The sequence below is a fragment of the Rattus norvegicus genome, chromosome X (genome assembly GCF_021556685.1).
Source record: "Rattus norvegicus strain SHRSP/BbbUtx chromosome X, alternate assembly SHRSP_T2T, whole genome shotgun sequence".
Classification (NCBI taxonomy): Eukaryota; Metazoa; Chordata; class Mammalia; order Rodentia; family Muridae; genus Rattus; species Rattus norvegicus.
Genome location: NC_141554.1, coordinates 29,769,495 through 29,790,812, shown reverse-complemented (window position 1 = coordinate 29,790,812; position 21,318 = coordinate 29,769,495). Strand labels below are relative to the sequence as shown.

Below are 21,318 nucleotides of genomic sequence, written 5' to 3'. Positions count from 1 at the left end.
CCTGGAATAACAAAAAAACCCAGGTTAGCTAAAACTATCCTCAACAATAAAAGGACTTCTGGGGTAATCACTATCGCTAAACTGAAGCAGTATTGAAGAGCAATAGTGATAAAAACTGCATGGTTTTGGTAAAGGGACAGAAAGATAGACCAGAGGAATAGAATTGAAGACACGGAAATGAACCCACACACCTATAGTCACTTGATTTTTGACAAAGGAGCCAAAACCATCCAATGGAAAAAAGATAGCATTTTCATCAACTGCTGGTTCAACTGGAGGTCAGCTTGTAGAAGAATGAAAATCGATCCATGCTTATCACCCTGTACAAAGCTTATGTCCAAGTAGATCAAGTACCTCCACATCACAACAGATACACTCAAACTAGTTGAAGAAAAAGTGGGGAAGAATGTCGAAGACATGGGCACTGGAGAAAATTTCCTGAAGAAAACACCAATGGCTTATGCTCTAAGATCAAGAATCGATAAATGGGATCTCATAAAACTACAAAGCTTCTGTAAGGCAAAGGACACGATTGTTAGGACAAAACAACAACCAACAGATTTGGAAAAGATCTTTACCAATCCTACACCAGATAGAGGGCTTATATCCAAAATATACAAAGAACTCAAGAAGTTAGACCACAGGGAGACAAATAACCCTATTAAAAATGGGGTTCAGAGCTAAACAAACAATTCACAGCTGAGGAATGTCGAATGGCTGAGAAGCACCTAAATAAATGTTCAACATCTTAGTCATAAGGGAAATGCAAATCAAAATGACCCTGAGATTCCAACTCACAAATATCAGAAGGGCTTACATCAAAAACTCCAGCGACAACAGATGCTGCCATGGATGTGGAGAAAGAGGAACACTCCTCCATTGTTGGTGGGATTGCAGACCGGAACAACCATTCTGGAAATCAGTCTGGATGTTCCTCACAAAACCAGATATTGCACTATCTCAGGACCCAGCTATACCTCTCTTGGGCATATACCCAAAAGATGCTCCAACATGTACCAAAGACACCTGCTCCACTATCTTCATATCAGCATTATTTATAATAGCCAGAAGCTGGAAAGTACCCAGAGGCCTTTCAACAGAGGAATGGATACAGAAAATGTAGTACATCTACACAATGGAATACTACTCTGCTATCAAAATAATGACTTTATGAAATTCATGGGTAAATGGATGGAACTGGAAAATATCATCCTGAATGAGGTAACCCAATCACAGGAAAACACACATGTTATGCACCCATTGGTAAGTGGCTATTAGCCCAAATGCTTGAATTACCCTAGTTGCACAGGACAAATGAAACTCAAGATGGATGATCATAACGTGAATGCTTCACTCCTTTAAAAGGGGAACAAAAAAATACCCTTGGGAGGGGATAGGGAGACAAAGTTTAGAACAGAGGCAGAAGGAACACCCATTCATAGCCTGCCCCACATGTGACCCATACGTATACAGCCACAAAACTTGATAAGATATATGAAGCAAAGAAGTGCAGGCTGACAGAAACCAGATGTAGATCTCTCCTGAGAGACACAACCAGAATATGGCAAATACATAGGTGAATGCCAGCAGAAAACCACTGAACTTAGAATGGGAATCAGAGAAAGGACTGAAAGAGCTTGAAGGGGCTTGAAACCCCATATGAACAACAATGCCAACCAACCAGAGCTTCCAGGGACTAAGCCACTATCCAAAGACTATACTTGGACTGACCCTGTGGTCCAACTGCATAGGTGGCAAGGAATAACCTAGTAAGGACACCAGTGGAATGGGAAGCCCTTGGTCCTGCCAAGACTGAACCCCCAGTGAATGGGATTGTTGAGGGGAGGGCGGTAATGTGTGGAGGATGGAGAGGGGGACACCCATATAGAAGGGGAGGAAGAGAGGATAGGGTGATGCTGGCCTGGAAACCGGAAAAGTTTTACAATTGAAATGTAAATGAGAAATACCCAATTTAATAAAGATGGACAAAAAATGAACATGCAAAGACAAAAAAATTGTTTAGTCTTCATAATGGGTGTGAATTTGAGTTTTATGGTTATATTATTGCTCTCGGAGAGAGTGCAGGATACAAGCGTTTCTGGTTACAGACTAAGGAATAAGGTATTCTGGAAGAAAGGTTTTGTTTTTTGTGTTTTTTAAAAAAGTGTGATTAGGCTCTGGAAACCCCACAGAGTCATACTGATCAGATTTGAGAGAGGAAGACCACCTGAAAAACTAGATTCGTGGGAATCAAACAAAAAGATACCTATATTCTAAACTTTTTCTTGAGAATTATACTTTTCAGAAGGTACCTACTTAGATTCCTAGTCTCAAGGAGTTTCAGCTAGGTCCAATCAAGACACACATCCACCTACAACATTTGCTTCCTTCTTCCTAACCCCTACCCCCATTGCCCATGTACAGCTTGAAAAAGATATAGAAGAGCCATTGCCCCAATTTCCTTAACCTTTGGAGGGCTCAAAGTGGTTATTCTAAGGGTTTTTTATGAGTACATTAGAAATGGTTGTAATGTAACAGGGAGGAATTAGCCAGATTGAGTCGTACAGCCATAAGCTCATTTGGTAACTAAGCTAAAATCATATCTTTGCTTTGGTGTAGAACTTACTGGTTAAAAATATTTAAAAGTACAAGATTTAGAGCCAGTCCTTCTATTGATGCTATTACAAACTTATGAGATTCATTAGACAGCAGATTGACTCCCTGGCATCCAAACCTCTGCAAATTCATTATCAGAGACTTGATTTGGCTGACAGAGGCCTGACTGAGCCCAATGATTATCTGCTTCCTTTAGAAGCAGCATAAAACTCAGATTTATGCTCACCTTTATTGGTGTGGGTACTTGCAAGGGGTGTGGAATGAGGTACTGCAAGGGGAGGAACCTGTTGTACCTCTCTGAGCCCCCTGAGAAGTAAACCTGATTGCATAGTGGTTGGCATTAATCTCTCCCTTGGTCAGATTTCACAGATAAGACTTCTGTCAAAATCACCAAGACAAAAGTAATTCTCTTCTCAAAAAAAAACAAAAAACAAAAAACAAAAAAAACAAAAACAAACAAACAAACAAAAAAAACACCGATGCTGCAGAAAATTCTGAGAGGATCAGGTTAATGCTACCCACTCTGGTTTATGCCCATTTATCCTCATAATACAATCATCTCTAGCTGCTTATTAACCTCATAAAAATAGTTAAAAATGGAGGAGTTGTGGGGAGTCAATCCTGCTTACACAACTTCTGTCTCAGGAAGGTTTCAGGAATGTCCCTCTGGGACACCTAGCCAGTTGTCTGTTCTTATCACTTTTACAGCTTCTATCTCCAGCAGTCTATTCTTATCACTCTATATCACTCTATACATGCAATTTAAGGCTTAGGCCTATAGGGAGGGTGGTGGCAATGATTGATTGGATCATGGGTCCTGAGTAATCTTCCCACATGCTTGTCTTTATAAGATGCTGCTGTAAAATTAAAATTTGAGAGCTTGATCAGAACATATATTTGCTCTCCTTAGTACCTGCTGTCCACCATTCTTTCGCCCACTCCCAGATCTCCACTGAATCCCCACAGGCTGGGGCAATGAATGAATAAAAAAAAAACTCAGGTGAAAACATATGTTGGTAAGTATGTGGAGAAAGAGGAACACTCCTCCAGTTTTGGTGGGATTTCAACCTTGTAGAACCAGCTTGCAAATCAGTCTGGAGGTTCCTCAAAATATTGCACATAGTACTACCTAAAGATCAAGCTTATATCACTTCTGGGTATATACCAAAAAGATGCTCCAAAATATAACAAGGACAGATGATCCTCTATGTTCATAGCAGCCTTGTTTATAATACCCAGAAGCTGAAAATAACCAAGATGTCCTTCAAGAGAGTAATGGATACAGAAAATATGGTGCATTTGCACAATGGATTACTATTTGGATGTTAAAAATTACTTCATGAAATTGATAGAAAAATGGATGGAACTGGAAATTATCATCCTTTGTGAGATAACCTAAACACACACACATACACACACACACACACACACACACACACACACAAACACACACACACAATAAAAAACTCACACATATGTTATGCACTCATTGATATGTGGATATTAGCCCCATAATACAATCCATAGACCATATGAAGCTCACTAAGAAGAACTATCAAAGTACAAATATTTCAGTCAATGGTAGAAGGGGAACAAAACTATTCATAATAGACAATGTTTGAAAAAGAATTTGAAAGAAAGGCAATTCAGACATTGACCCACTTAGGGAACCAGCCCATACAAATAAAGCCACCAAACCTAGACTACATTGCTGATGCCAAGAAGTACATTCTGACAGGACCCTCATATAGCTCTTTCCTGAGAGTCTCTGCCAGAGCATGACAAATACAGAGGAGAATGATAGCTGCAAACCAGTGAACTGAGGATGGGGTCCCCATTGGAAGACTTAGAGAAAGGATTGAAGGAGGTTAAGGGGCTTTCAACCCCATAAGAACAAAATTACAAATGAACCAGAGTTCCCAGGAACTAAAGCACAGCCTGTCATGTACACATGGACAGACCCATGGCTCCAGATACATATAAAGCTGAGATTGGCCTTGTTGGGTACTAATAGTAGGAGAGGCCCTTAGGCATGAAACCTGAATGTCAGGGAATTTCAGGTCGGGAAGGCAGGAAATGTTGGGTAGAAGGATTGGATAGTAGGGGAGTAGGGATGGGATGGGGGTTTATTGACCCCGGAAAACTAGAGAAAGGATAACATTAGAAATGTAAATAAAATAATACCTAATGAAACAAGATATAGAAGGTAGGCTGGTTTCTGACTGCAACTGGAACTAAACTGAACTGGTCCCACAGCTCCCTGCATAAAAATCCAGTAGGGGAGAGAGTTGGAGCCTCAGAAGTACGGAAAATCCTAAGAGCTCAGAGAAAACAATTGCTTCTGCCCACATTCCTGACCCAAAAGGAAATTCCTTAGTGCCCTCTATGCTCTCTGGGCACAGGGACCTAGAAGCAGTCAGGGGCAGAACCCTTCTGGTTTCTGCCTGGGCCAAGAGCTGAAAGTCAGTTCCCAGGAATGCCTACATACATGAGTATAGAGGCAATGCAAATCCTTCTGTGCCAAGCAACCCTCCTGTGGCTTCAGGTCACATAAACCCAGGAGCAGCTCTCTGTTCCCAGTTCCAGCTGAAAGAAAACAAGTTGCCAAGAGTGTTGACACACCAGCCTAAAGGAGGGTCCAGCCACTGTCAGAGAGCACAAGACAAGTTAACGCCAGAGACAACCTGATTGCAAGAGGCAAGATCAAGAACCTAAGCAGCAGAAACAAAGAATACCTGGCATCATCAGACCCCAGTTCTCCCACCAAAACAAATACTGGATATCCAAATACAGCAAAAAAGCAAGATTTGGATTTAAAATCCATGTCATGACGATTATAGAGGACTTCAAGAAGGACACAATTAATTTGCTTAAAGAAATACAGGACAGCACAGGTAAACAAGTTGAAGCCCTTAAAGAGGAAACAAAAAATTCCCTAAAAGAACTACAGAAAAAACACAACCAAACAGGTGAAGGTATTGAATAAAACCATCAAGGATTTAAAAATGGAAATAGAAACAATACAAAAAACACAAAGGGAGACAATGCTGAAGATACAAAACATAGGGAAGAGATCAAAGTAATAGATGCAAGCATAAAAACAGAATACAAGAGATCAAAGTGAGAATCTCAGTGGGAGAAGATACCATAGAATACACTGAACCAACCATCAAAGATGATGTAAAACACAAAAATATCATAGCCCAAAACATTCAGGAAATTCAGGACACAATGAGAAGACCAAACTTAAGTATAATAGGTATAAAAGAAAGTGAAGATTTCCAAAGTAAATGATCATTAAACACCTTCAGGAAAATTATGAAAGAAAACTTCCCTAATGTAAAGAAAGAGTTTCCCAGAAACATTCAAGAAGCCCACAGAACTCCATATAGATTGGAGCAGAAAAGAAATCCATCCCATCACAAAATAACTAAAACTAAAAATCGCACAAAAAAATGAAATACTATTAAAAGCAGTAAGGGGAAAAGGTCAAGTAACATATAAAGGCAAACTTATCAGACTTACACCAGATTTCTCACCAGAGACTATGATAGCCAGAAGATTCTGCACAGATGCCAAACAGACATGAAAAACACAAATGGCAGCCAAGGCTCAAAACTCTCAATTAACATAAATTGAGAAACCAAGGTATTCCATAACAAAACCAAATTTACACAATATCATTCTACAAATCCAGCCCTAAGGATAATGGATGGAATACTCCAAAATAAGGAGGGAAACTATACTCTAGAAAAAGCAAAAAAAAAAGTAATCATCTTGCAACAAAACCAAAGGAACAGAGACTCACAAACATAATTCCACCTCTAACAACAAAAAATAACAGGAACCAACAATCACTATTCCTTAATATCTCTTAACAACATTGGACTCAGTTCCCCAATAAAAAGACATAGACCAGCAGACTGGATAGCTGAAAAGACCCTGCCTTTTTCTGCATACAGGAAACACACCTCTGAGACAAAGACAAACACTACTTCAGAGTAATAGCCTAGAAAACAACTTTCTAAGCAAATGGTCCAAAGAACCAAGCAGGAGTAGCCAATCTAATATCAAATAAAATCGACTTTCATTCAAAGAACACTTCATTATACATCAAAGGAGAAATCCACCAAGATGAACTCTCAATCCTAAATATTTATGTCCCAAAAGCAAGGGCACCTACATTCATAAAAGAAAAATTACTAAAGTTAAAGACACACATTGTACCTCACGCAATAAGAATAGGATTCCAATGCCCCACTCTCATCAATGGACATATCATGGAAATAAAAATTAAACAGAGACATATGAACTAAATGGACTTAACAGATTTCTATAGAACAGTTCATCTTAAAACAAAATAATATACCTTCTCCTGACCACCTCATGGTGCCTGCTCCAAAATTGACAATATAATTAGTCTGAAAACAGGTATCAACAGATACAACAATATTGAAATAATCCAATGCATCCTATCAGATTAACACGGATGAAGGCTGGTCTTCAATAGCAACAAAAATGACAGAATGCCCACATATACGTGGAACTTGAACAATAACGCTCTACTCAATGATAACTAGTTCAAGGAAGAAATAAGAAAGAATTTAAAGACTTTTTAGAATTTACTGAAAATGAAGGCACAACATACCTAAACTTATGGGACACAATGAATCCAGTGTGCTAAGAGAAAAACCATAATTCTGGGTGCCTCCAAAAAAACAGGAGAGAGAGCATATGTCAGCAGCTTCACAGCACACCTAAAAGATCTAGAAGAAAACAAAGCAAATACACCCAAGAGGAGTAGAAGGCAGGAAACAATCAAACCCAGGGATGAAATCAACCCAGTAGAAACATAAAGGACTATACAAATAATCGACCAAACTATGAGCTGGTTCATTGAGAAAATCAACATGATAGATAAACCCTTAGACATGCTAACCAGAGGGCACAGATAGAATATCCAAATTAACAAAATTAAAAATGAAAAGGGAGACATAGCAACACAATCTGAGGAAATTTAAAAAATCATCATATCCTACTACAAAAATGTATATTCAACAAAACTGAAAAATCCACATGAAATGGAACATTTTCTAGACAAACACCAGGTACCAAAGTTAAATCATGATCAGATAAACCATCTAAACAATCCCAGAACTCCTAAAGTAATAGAAGCAGTTATTAAAAGTCTCCCAACCATAAAAGAGCCCAGGACCAGATGAGTTTAAAGCAGAATTCTATTAGAATTTCATAGAAGACCTCATACCAATATTGGCCAATGTATTCCACAAAATAGAAACAGAAGGAGCACTACCCAATAACTTCTATGAAGTCACAATTATGCTTATACCTAAACCACACAAAGACCCAACAATGTAAAAGTACTTCAGAAAAATTTCACTTATGAATATCGATGCAAAGAGACTCATTAAAATTCTTGCAAATCGAATCCAAGAACACATAAAAATGATAATCCATCATGATCTAGTAGTCTTCACCCCAGGGAAGCAGGGATGGTGCAATATACAGAAATCTATCAAATTAATCCACTATATAATCAAACTCAAATAAAAACACGATCATTTCATTAAATGTTGAGAAAAAAATGATAAAACTCAACACCCCTCCATGATAAAGTCTTGAAAATATCATGAAATTCAACACCCATATGTAAATATAGTAAAAAATATAGTTAATACAGCAAACAATTAGCCAACATTAAACGAAATGAAGATAAACTTTAAGCAATCCTATTAAAATCAGGGTCTAGATAAGGCTGCCCACTCTCTCCCTGTTTATCGAATATAGTTCTCAGAGTCTTAGCAAGAAAAATCAGACAACAAAATGATGTCTTTGGGATACATATTAGAAAGGAAGAAATAAAAATATCACTATTTCTGATGATAGGATAGTATACATAAGTGACCACAAAAGTTCCACCAGAGAACTACTAAGCCTGATAAACAACTTCAGCAAAGTAGTTGGGTTCTGGATAAGGGGTTCTATGGATGGGAAATCCTGAAAGAGGATAACATTTAAAATGTGAATTAAAAATATCCAGCAAAATAATCCAATAAAAGTAAAAACAGAAGAGCTATAAAAAATGTCAAGAATTATCTGACAGGCTAATTATTTATGCTTTCTTTCTTCCATAATGTTATTTTGCAAATTATATCTTAGTAGATCTCTTAAAGGATTGTTTAAATTACTAACTATGCCCAAAATTCCTTACAGGCATTTGAGTGACATATGACATATACTCCATGTAAAAAAAAAGTAATCGGGGAAAAATAAAGTGTACATTTTGACTTTAAAATGCAATTTGAAGTGCTTGAGTTAGTAGATTTTTCTTTTATGTCATTTTCTTCATTAATATTATCCTATATCAGACATCTAATTATTCAATTATTGTTTGATATTTTTTAATGTTCTTATAATTTTTTCTAATTTTCTGTGTTTATAATAAATGGTAACATCTAGGAAAACAGTAATCATTATATACTAAGGTAATCAAAGTTATAACATTTTACCATCTTCATGTATTCACTGATAACAAATTAGAAATAAAATTCACATGGAAGTATGAAATATAACAGAGAGCAAAAGGTATCATAAGCAGATATAGCATCCCTAGACACGTTACCATACCTAAATTCATGTTCTAGCACATATTTGTGCTGTTAAAACGAAATGGTACCAACACAAAAAAAAGCCACATAGATCAGTATGGTAGAATCAAGAACTCAGATTAATTCTAAAGAACTACAGGCATTTGAGTATTTGTTGATAGATCAAATACCGACAGTCAAAGAAAGATCACATCTTGAAAAACAGAGCTGTGAAAACTAGATATCTACGTGTAGATACCTTATGGAAATTTCAGTTCTTTTTTTTTTTTTGAAAGCATGTGAAGTTGAATAAGTTTATTGATGTCATTTTTCAACATTTGCTCAATTCTTATATTTCAATCTTTCTGGTGTATCTACTATTGGGGTCCATGATATTACTACTTTAAAAGTTTTTAGGCCCCACAAAAATACTCTTTTGATAATATTCTTTTTGTTGAACATATTTCTTAATTTACATTTCAAATATTAATCCCTTTCCCGGTTTCCTGTCCATAAGTCCCCTATCCCCTTCCCCTTCCCAATAAGTGTGTTCCCCCATCCATTTCTCTTTAACACCCTCCCGACATTCCCCTGCACTGGGGGGTCCAACCTTGGCAGGATGGAGTGCTTTCCCTTCCATGTTGTCCCAACAAGGCTATTCACTGCTATATGTGCAGTTGGAGCCCAGGGTTAGTTCATGCATAGTCTTTGGGTAGTGGTTTAGTTTTTGGTATCCTTAGCTGGTTGGCATTGTTACTCTTGTGGGCTTGAAAACCCTTTCAGCTCTTTTACGTCTTTCTCTAATTCCCCAAAAGGGGGTCCCATTCTCAGTACAGTGGTTTGGTGCTAGCATTCTCCTCTATATTTGGCATGCTCTGGTTGTGTGTCTCAGGAGAGATCTATGTCTGGCCCCTCTCAGCACGCACTTCTTAGCTTCATCAATCTTACCTAGTTTTGGTGGCTGTATATATATTGACCGCATGGGAGACAGGCTAAAATGACCGTTCCTTGAGTCTCTGCTGTAAACTTTGCTTCCAAATCCCCTCCTATGGATATTTTTGTTCCCCCTTTTAAGAAGGAGTGGCAGCACCTGCATTTTGGTCAAAGAATAAATAAAGCAAGAAATTAAAGACCTTTTAGAATTTAATGAAAATTAAGGCACAACATACCCAAACTTATGGCACACAGTGAAACCAGTGCTAGGAGCAAAACTCATAATGCTGAGTGCCTCCAAAAAGACAATGGAGCAAGCATGCATTAGCAGCTTGACAGCACACCTGAAAGCTCTAGAAGAAAAAGAAGCAAATACAGACAAGAGGAATAGAAGGCAGGAAATAATAAAACTCTCTGCTGAAATCAACCAAGTAGAAACAAAAAGAACTATACAAAGAATCAACAGAACCAGGAGTTGGTTCTTTGGGAAAATCAACAAGATAGATAAAACCTTAGCCAGACTAACCAGAGGGCAAAGAGAGTGTACCCAAAATAACAAAATCAGAAATGAAAAGGGAGACATAACAACAGAATCTGAAGAAATTCCAAAAATAATCAGATCCTACTATAAAAGTCTATCTTCAACAAAACTGGAAAATCTGAATGAAATAATTTTCTAGAAAGATAACAGGTACAAAAGTTAAATCACAATAGGATAAAACATTTATGGTCCCTTATCTCTTAAAGAAATAGAAGCAGTTCTTAAAAGTCTCCCAACCAAAAAGAGCCCAGGACCAGATGGTTATAGTGCAAAATTCTATTAGACTACAAGGAGACCTAATACCAATTCTGTCCAAACTATTCCCCAAAATAGAAAGAGAAGGAACACTACAAAACTCCTTCTATGAAGCTATAATTACATTTACACCAAAACCACACTTAGTGCCAAAAGAAAAAAATTCATACCAATTTCTCTTATGAATATGACACAAAAATACTCAATAAATTTCTTGCAAAGGAAATCTAAGAAGACATCAAAATGATTATTCATCATGATCAACTAGGCATCATCCCAGGGATGCAGGCATGGCTCAATATAAGGAAATCCAACAATGTAGTTCACAATATGAACAACCTCAAAGAATAAAAACAACATGATCATCTCATTAGATGCTGAGAAAGCATTTGAAAATAATCAATACCCCTTCATGTTGAAAGTCTTGAAAAGATCATGAATAAAAAGCCTACAACTAAACGTAATAAAAGTGATATACAGCAAAACCGTAGACAACATCAAACTAAATGGAGGGAAACATGAAGCAATCCCACTAAAATCAGAAACTAAACAAGACTGCACACTCTCTCTCTACTTATTAAATATAGTTCTCGAAAGTTCTAGCCAGAGCAATTGGACAATGAAAGGAGGTCAACGGGATACAAATTGGAAAGGATGAAGTCAAAATATCACTATTTGCAGAAAACATGATAGTGTACTTAAGCAACCAGAAAAGTTCCACAAGAAAACTCCTAAACCTGATTAAAAAAAAAAAAACTTCAGCAATGTGGTTGGACATAGAATTAACTCAAACAAATCAGAACCCTTCCTCTACTCAAATGGTAAAGAGGCTGAGAAAGAAATTAGGGAAATGAAAGCATTCACAATACTCCCTAATAATAAACAAGGCCTTAGAGTGAATCTAACCACGCAAACGAAAAATCTGTATGACAAGAAAGTCAAGTCTCGGAAAAAAAGGATTGAAGAAGATATCAGAAGGAGGAAAATCCTCCCATGCTCCTGTATTGGCAGGATTAATATAGTGAAAATGTACATCTTACCAAAAGCAATCTACATGGCCAAAGCAACCTCCATGAAAATACCAACTCAATTCTTCACAACTTTAAAAGAAATTTGCAAATTTATTTGGAATGACAGAAAAACCAGGATACCAAAAACTATACTCAACAATAAAAGAACTTCTGGGGGACTCACCATCCCTTACCTCAAGCAGTATTACAGAGCAATAGTCCTAAAAACTGTATGGTATTGGTACAAAGACAGGCAGATAGGTAAGTGGAACAGAATTGAAGACCCAGAAGTGAACTCATACAACTTTGGTCATTTTATCTTTGACAAAGAATCTAAAACCTTCTAGTGGAAGAAACGATAGTGTACTCGACAAATGGTGCTGGTTCAAGTGGAGTTCAGCATATTGGAGAATGCATATTGACCCATTCTTATCATCCGGTAGAAATCTTAAGTCCATGTGGATCAAGGACCTCCATATAAAAGCGATAAATCATACTAACAGAAGAAAATTGGAGAAGTTATTGTGGTTTGCCCTGGAGTTATCTGTATTTTGGTGCCAATACCGCTGCCCCAAGGACAGGTGCCTATTTCTGTAATCAGAACTCAGGTGACTTCCTCAGAACCTTTCTCCCCATTTAACTTGTAAAATACAGGTGAGGATCAGTACAAGATAGAATGAGTCCTGTCATTGAACAAGAAGAATGGATAGGCAGTAGAAAATTTAAGGGAAGAGAAGCAGAGAGGAAAGACTGCAGAGAAGCAGCAGCAGAGAGAACATGAAAACTGACAGTAAGATTCCATGCTGTACCTTTTCAGGTTGTTATAAATGTTCTTAAGGGACTGAGGTGTACAGGGCTTTGTATGTGTAGGTTGGCAATTATATTTTATCAATTGGATGTTATTGTGTTGTATGTTCTTTGATGTAGTGATTTAAATGTAAAATAGTGTGCGGTGGCTAGAGGCCCTGGGCCACTGTGGAATTGGGATGAGTGTTTCAGGCAAGCTATCCAGCAGATATCTTGGGACAATGCAGTGTGGACCTAGTGGAGGACAAAAGAAAGCATTTTATTTTTTTTATAATGTTACAAAAACAGGAAGAGTCAGGAACACACGGGCACTGGGGAAATTTTCTGAACAAAACACCAATGGCTTATTCTCTAACATCAAAAATCGACAAATGGAGCCTCATAAAACTGCAAAGTTTCTGTAAGTCAAAAGTGACTGCCATTAGGAAAAAACAGCAACCAACAGATTGGGAAGAGATCTTTACCAATCCTACATCCAATAGAGGGCTAATATCCAATATATACAAAGAACTCAAGAAGTTAGACTCCAAATAGCAAAATACCCTTATTAAAAATGGGGTACACAGCTCAGCTAAGAGTTTCAGCTGAAAAATATCAAATGTCTGAGAAGTAACAAAAGAAATGTTCAACATCCTTAGCTATCATGGAAATGCAAATCAAAACACCCTTGAGATTCAACATCACACCTGTGAGAATGGCTAAGATCAAAAAGTCAGGTGAAAACAGATGCTGGCTAGGGTGTTGGGAAAGAGGAACATTCCTCCACTGTTGGTGGGATTGTAAGCTGGTACAACCACTCTGAAAATCAGTCTGGAAGTTCCTCAGAAAATTAGTCATTGGAATACTTGAGGACCAAGCTACACCACACCTGGGCATATACCTAAAAGATGCTCCAACATACAACAAAGACATATGTTCCACTAAGATCATAGCAGCTTTATTTATAATATTCAAAATCCAGAAAGAACCCAGATGCCATTCAACAGAGGAAGAGATACAGACAGTGTGGTACATCCACACAATTGAATACTAATCAGCTATCAAAAACAATGATTTCTTGAAATTTAAAGGAAATGGAATGAATTAGAAAATATTATCGTGAGTGTGGTAACACAATCACAAACACCCACTCATGTTGTTCACTCACTGATAAGTTGATACTAGCCCAAAAGCTCAGATTACCAAAGATACAATCCACACACCACATGAAGCTCAAGAAGAAGTATGACCAAGGTGTGTGTGCTTCAATCCTTATTAAATGGTGAACAAAAATACATAGGACAGTATATGGAGACAAACACTGGAGCAGAGACTGATGGAATGGACATTCAGAGCCTGCCCAAACTAGGGATCCATCCCATATATAGAGAGAGCCACCAAAAATAGATATTGATGGTGCTAAAAGGTGCATACTCAAAGGAGCCTGATATAGCCCTCTCCTGAGAGGCACAACCAGAGCATTTCAAATACAGTGACCAATACAAGCAGCAAACCATTGAAATAAACACGGGGTACCTATTGGAGGAGTCAGAGAAAGGACTGAAGGATTTGAAGGTGCTTGCAATCCCATCAGAGCATCAATACAAATGAAGCAGTGCTCCCAGGAACCAAATCACTACCCAAAGTGTACACGTGGACAGACACATGGATCCAGGTGCATATGTCAGCTGATTAAAAGGGTTGACAAGCAGAGGACTGCCTTGTTGGGCACCAATGGGAGGAGAAGTCATTGATCCCGCCAAGGCTGGATTCCGCAGCCTTGCGGAATGTAAGGGCGGGGAGGGGGGAAGGGGCGGTGGTTTTGGAGAGGGAACACCTTCATAGAAGAAGGGGGAGGAGTATGGGAGAGTGGGCTTATGGATGGGATGCTGGGAAATGCATAACATTTCAAACGTAAATGAAAAATAACCAATAAAATATTTATTCCTAAGGAATAAACAGGACAAAAAATAGCTCTACCTACTATAAAATTGGGGTATAAAACTAAAGATAAAATTGTCCACTGAAGAATACCAAATGGCATGGAAGCACTATAGAAATGTTCAACATCCTTACTCTTTTGGGAAAAGCAAATCAAAACAGCCCTGAGATTCCAACTTACACAAGTCAGAAAGGCTAAGATCAAAGACACAGTTGACAACAGTTGTTGGTCAGGATGTGGAGAAAGAGGAACACTCTTCCATTGTTTGTGGGATTGCAAGCTGGTACCACAACTCTGGAAATCACTCTTAATGTATTTCAGAAAATTGGAAATAGTACTACCTGAGGACACAGATATACCAATTCTGGGCATAAATCCAAATAATGCTCCAACATAAAAGGACTCATGCTCCACTACGTTCATTGCTGTCTTATTTATAATAGCCAGAAGCTGGAAAGAAACCAGAGTGGATAGAGAAAATGTAGTACATTTATTCAATGGAGTACAACTGAGCTATTTAAACCAATGACTACATGAAATACTTTGGCAAATGAATAGAACTGGAAACAGGCACAAAACACCGAACATGGTATGCACTCATTGATAAGTGGATACTAGCCTGAAAGCTTGCAATACCTAATAAAAATTCATAGATAATATGAAATTTCAAGAGGATGGAAGACCAAATGTAGATGCTTCATTCCTTCTTAGAAGGGAGAACAATATACTCGTGGGAGTAGATACAGGGACAAAGAGTGGACAGGGACTGAAGAAAAGGTCATCCACAACTGCCCCACCTATGTATCCATCCCATATGAAAGCACCAAACCCAATCAATATTGCTGATGCAAAGCCATATTTTCTGACAGGAGCCAAATATGGGTATCTACTGAGAGCCTCTGCAAGAGCCCTAGTGATATAGATGAGGGTGCATGCAGGTAACCATTGGATTGAACAAGGAGACCACAATGGAGGGGTTAGAGAAAAGACTGAAGGATCTGAAGCAGTTTTCAACAACATAGGAAGAACAACAATATTAACCAATCAGATCACACCATAGCTCCCACGAACTAAACCACCAACCAATAAGTATGCATATAGGGACCCATGAATCCAGTCACATATTAGCAGAGGATGCCATTTTTCCAGCATCAGTAGGAAGAAAAGCCCTTGGTCCTGTGGAGGCACATTTGCCCAATGTAGGGGAAGGCCAGTGTGTTGATGTTGGACTGGCTGTGAGGGAGTAGGAACATCCTTATAGAAACAAGGTGAGGGGGGAGAGGGTATAGAAGAAGGGGAGAAGGGGATGACCTTTGAAATGTGAATGCATGTAAAATCCAGGAAAATAATATTATAAAGTAAAATAAAATTAAATCAAATAAATAATTAGCCTTCCTCAACTCAAAGGATAAGAGGCTGAGAAAGTAACTAGGGAAACAACACCCTTCACAATACACACAAATAATATAAAAGACTTATGTATGACTCACCAAATATGTGAAAGGTCTGTATGACAAGAAGTTCATGTGTCTAACAAAAAAATTGAAGATGTCAATTAAGTTACTAACAATGCCCACAATTAATTACAAGCATTTGAGTGACACATGATCTATACTCCATGCAAAGAAGAAAAACTAATCAGGGAAGAAAAAATTAAAGTGTATATTTTTACTTTAAAGTACAATTCAAAATGCTTGTGTTAGTTGATTTTTCTTATATATCATTTTCTTCATAATTATTATCCTCAATCAGACCGCTACTTGTTCAATTATTTTTTTTGATATTTTTATGTACTTATAATTTTTTCTAATTTATTATGTTTTTAATAAATGTTACTAAGAAATCTAATCTTTATGTACTTAGGCAATCAAAGTTATAAACTTTTTACCATCTTTACATGCTGATAGTTAATTAAAAATAAAATTCATATGGAAGTATGAAATATAACAGAGAGCAAAAGACACCCTAAGCAGAAACAGAATCCCTAGTCACGTTACCATACTTGATTTTGTGTTCTAGCACACACCTATACTGTTAATACAAAATGTTTCCAAACACAAACACAGACACATAGATCAGTGTAGTAGAACCAAGAACTCAGATTAATTCTAAAGAACTCCAGATATCTGAGTTTTTTTGAAAAGACCAAAGACACACAACAAAAGAAAGAAAACATCTTTCAAAATGAAACTGTGAAGACTGAATATCTACATGCAGAACATGTAATGTAGATTTCAGTTCTTATCATGCAAAATAACCAAGAGGATCAAGCATGTACGCAAAAGATTTCAAATTCTGAAAGTAGTAGTAGAAAGAATAGCAGATACACTTCAACTTGTTGGGAAAACTAAGAATTCTCTAAACAAAACATATATAATCAGATGAACTATGCAATTTTAATTTATGTAATAAAACATTTTATTAATGATATTCTGTTAAATACCAAAAAAGAAGTATATCATTGTACTTCAAATGGTTTAATTAAGGAAAATACATCACAAGTTTGCTCAGTAATTTCAGTTTTAATTAATTGAACATGAGGTCAAATGAATGACCAAGAATAATTTTCACAGGGTCTGTTTAAATAAAATAGGATATTCGAACCATCGCCAAATAATGAATGTGTTTTTTACTAATTTGAAAGAATTTTTGCAATTCATGTGTGCACATTAGAACCCAATCATTGCACAGGATCCATCACCTAGATTTAGTAGTTATGGAAACATAAGAATGTATACATTTTCTTACTTCTCTTATGGGTGGCAGTCTCTAACATTTGAACTTCCTAGAAGAGAGATAAAACGGTAAAAATTGTATACTTTCCATGTACTTCTCATTAGGCAACTTCATTATCCTAACACAGAGAATACCAAAGAAGGCCTATGACTTATGGGTCAGGCTACTGTTAGACATGTACTGCACTTGAGTAAATTTTTCTGACTATCATTAAGTGTCAGAAGTGTGTGAATATTTTTTCTTCAAGTCTTGCACTGTATAAATAACTGATCTTGTACATGTATATTAATGACTCTGTGCAATTTTCCTATATATTAAATGAGACTGAAAGCAGTGTTGGTAACATTGGAGGGTTACTAATATCCTGCAGTGTGTAAAGGAGGTTCAAGACAAGCAAAACATGAATTATTAATGCAATTGTTTGTGTGAATTCACCAGTAAACAAGGCTTTCTAATGAGGAGGAGCATATGCCTATTAGATGCTTTACCACTACTTCTGACTCTCTCTCTCTCTCTCTCTCTCTCTCTCTCTCTCTCTCTCTCTCTCTCTCTCTCTCACCAATGTTTCCAGTGACTTAGAAGAATGGTGATATCATCATCCTCCAGATGGGTTGCTATGCCCTCTAAACAAAAAGGTAAAATATGACATATGGCTTAAAATTTGTTTCTTTAAAAAAAGCTTGTATAAATCCTAAGGATTCAGATAAGAACAATACCATATTCTGCAAGTTAGCAAATTTGTCTGGCAGCACATAATTCTACATTCTGCTTTTTTTAATCCTTCAAAGCCTAATGGTTTTGTGGCCTGCTGCTTTAGATATGCCTTGGTAAGAAATTTCTTATATTGACTCTCAATCAATTTCCATGATCATGCAATTTTCATGCAAGCCCATGATCATGTTTATTAAATTTCCCATGTGGCACTTTTACTGTCTTGACCATTTTAGAAAGCACATTCCACAGGATTCTTTGGAAGAGTGCTTAGCGGACAGCTAATCTATCCTTGAAAGGAGATGCCTATTATAAACCCTTCAACCTGCTGCATGTTCAATAACAATGACATTCTGCACATGCTGGAATCACTGAAAGTCTTTTCCCTCTTTCCTTTCTATTAAAGACTCATCAGGATATCTCAGTATGATGTTCTCATTTTCCTTTTAGCACACACATAGAACTGAATTGAAAGGTCTAAATAAGTTTTTTAATACAAAATATATGAAATGTTATTTTTGAGTCAAAGACGATATTGCCTCAGCAAAAATCCTCTAGATACACTATATGTTTCACCACAATGAAGTCAATTTTCATGAAGTGCAATCTTATATAAAATGTAGATACAGAACACATATATACATTATTCCTCATCATTTACATACAGATTATAGTTGTGATTATATAATAATTCACCTCTACACCTCACAAATATTAGGAAATAAGCATTGTAGCATGAAGTTTTAGAACAAACTAGTTTCAATGAGAAGTTTATGTTTGTTTTCATGTTGATTTTGATTATGAAATACTAAATATATTGTTCTGTAGAAATGCATACCCATTAGGATGATATCTATAGAATTATGACAGTATCAGATTCATCAACCTTGATATACTTAGTATCCCCATTGTGCTATCATTTATGTTCATAATTTCTGGTATTAAAGAAGTCAGATATGCCATGGTATGACATAAATTGGCACACCATGTGCATTATTTTCTTTTCTCTCTTTCTTCTCAAGCATTATTCTGATATTAAAGTGCTCCTGTAAGCATCATGCAATAGTCAACTTCAGTAATTTGATCTTACCTCTGTTTGGAAAACTCAATGTGGTCTTTTTTTCTTTCGGTTTTTCAAAGAAATCTGCTATAAGCATCACCTTAAATGACTCTTCAAACTCTTATTTTAACATTAGCTCTAAGTATTAAAATACATAGTCAAGAAACAGCAACATATCAGTATTTGAAGAACACTGTGAAATTATTGTCCAAACATATTAAAATGGAGATGCCTGCCATAATCACAGACCTCAAGTACTATTATTTATACTTAACTAGTGTGTAGACTTCCAGGCATATATAGTTCATTGAAATACAACATGAAGAAAGCAGGGGCAAGGAATGTGTACTTCATAACTGTATACTATAACTCATTCAGTTTTTCACATTTGTGTTCCTGATTGATTCTATAATTGTACTGTCTCATCTTCAGATTTGCAGGGGTGAAGGAGTGGATATTCAGACTGATTGGCCTCCATTGAAGTCTATTATCTTCAGGGTTTGGAATAATCCTTGCAAGCAGCAAATACTGGTGCCTCTGGGAATTCAACAATAAGGTTGTCCAGCTTGTTTACATTGGACTCTGGGAAGCTTATTACCACTGTGAATTTAAATTCTCTGGTACTGAAACCATAATTCTGGTACACAGCCCTGTCAACTCGACCTGGACAATTTCACCTGAATTTCGATGTGCACAGAACCTGATATTAATGGCAATGCTGATAAAACCTGTTGTTGTGATTTTTAGCTCAGCAGCCATTAGGGTCAGCATCATCAAAGCCTCAGTCCCTGAGATTCAGATAGTGTGCTACAAGTGCTCTGTTTTAATTCTGATCATCAGTAGCCCTTGTACCGTTATTTCTGTGACCTGGAACTGTGTAATACATCTCTATGGCAAAACCACCATTGACTTTCCACCAAAGTTTCCAGTTAAGAAAGAAGCCCTCATAAAGAAACACAACACTTATGTGTTTCCAATAGTGCTACTGACAAACACCCTGTAACTCATAGGTGTGATTTTGTTCCTCTTTGAGATCAGGTCATTGAAAGTTCAGAGTAACCTGAATGCCCAGCATGCTTCCAATCAGGCTGATGACATGTCCATAAATGAGAGTTCTGTTGTTTGAAAAAAGTGCCAGGAGACTCCCTGACAAATCACGCACTTATTCAAAATTAAATATCACATTGCTTTTCAGGGTATGTCTGAAGCTTTTATCTTCTTCATGGTGACGGTGCTGCCTTCCTTAAAGGTATTCACATCCTAAACTCTGCATTCCAAGATGATGTGTTCAGACATAAATTGTAGAACCAAACCTAGGTTAGAGGTTTGTTTTTAAATAAAAACACCACACAGGCATTCATCAGGGTGGGGGATAATTAACACCTAGTATATCTTGTATGTAGAGCAGTACTACCAGCCTGATCGTACTGATGAAAGTTCTTATTTCTTTAATAAAGGAAGAAAACTATTCACTGAGCATTCTTACTGCTCTGAGGCCTCTTGACATGTGGCACTTTCTGAAATGCTCAATTATTTCCAATATGTTGTGATGCAGCAAAATATTCCCTGTGGGGAACAGCTGGGTAGAATTTGGCCATAATAAATGTCTATGGAAGCCGTTGAAAGATTACAGTATTGACTAAACTCTGCTATATACCAAATAATGCCCAGGATCCCCTCAGTACAAAAGAGTGAACAAGTACTCCCACAGAAGTAATGAAACTAGAGAGATAGTAGAGGGAACTGATATTCTAATTCAACAGAGGAAATATAGAGCCAGCAAGATGAGGGAAAGTGTCAGAACATTATGGTCCAGGAAATCTCCTATCTGTGACTGACTAGCAATAGTCTGTTTCTGCAGCTCTGACTGACTGGCAACCAGTTTACTTATTTATGCAGATTTCAGAGAACAAAGACAGACTAATGAGTATTCAAGAAGTAGAGGTGATGTGTTTGGTTTTTCATTTTATCTCTAGGGTTATGAATTAAGCCACAGTTGGAAAGTACAAGCAGTACACATTTTATTTTTATTATCATTCTGATGTTTCCAATTAAAAGTCACTAAAGATTATATTTCCATATCAAACAAATGTATTATATGACAGCTTCATTTTAGTCCA

At 37.0% G+C, this 21,318-nt stretch overlaps 1 pseudogene; it reads left to right on the top strand.

Moving 5' to 3' along the window:
• Positions 1-18,033: 18,033 nt before the first annotated feature.
• On the top strand, positions 18,034-20,348 carry LOC100363019 (hypothetical; annotated as a pseudogene).
• The last annotated feature ends 970 nt before the right edge of the window (positions 20,349-21,318 follow it).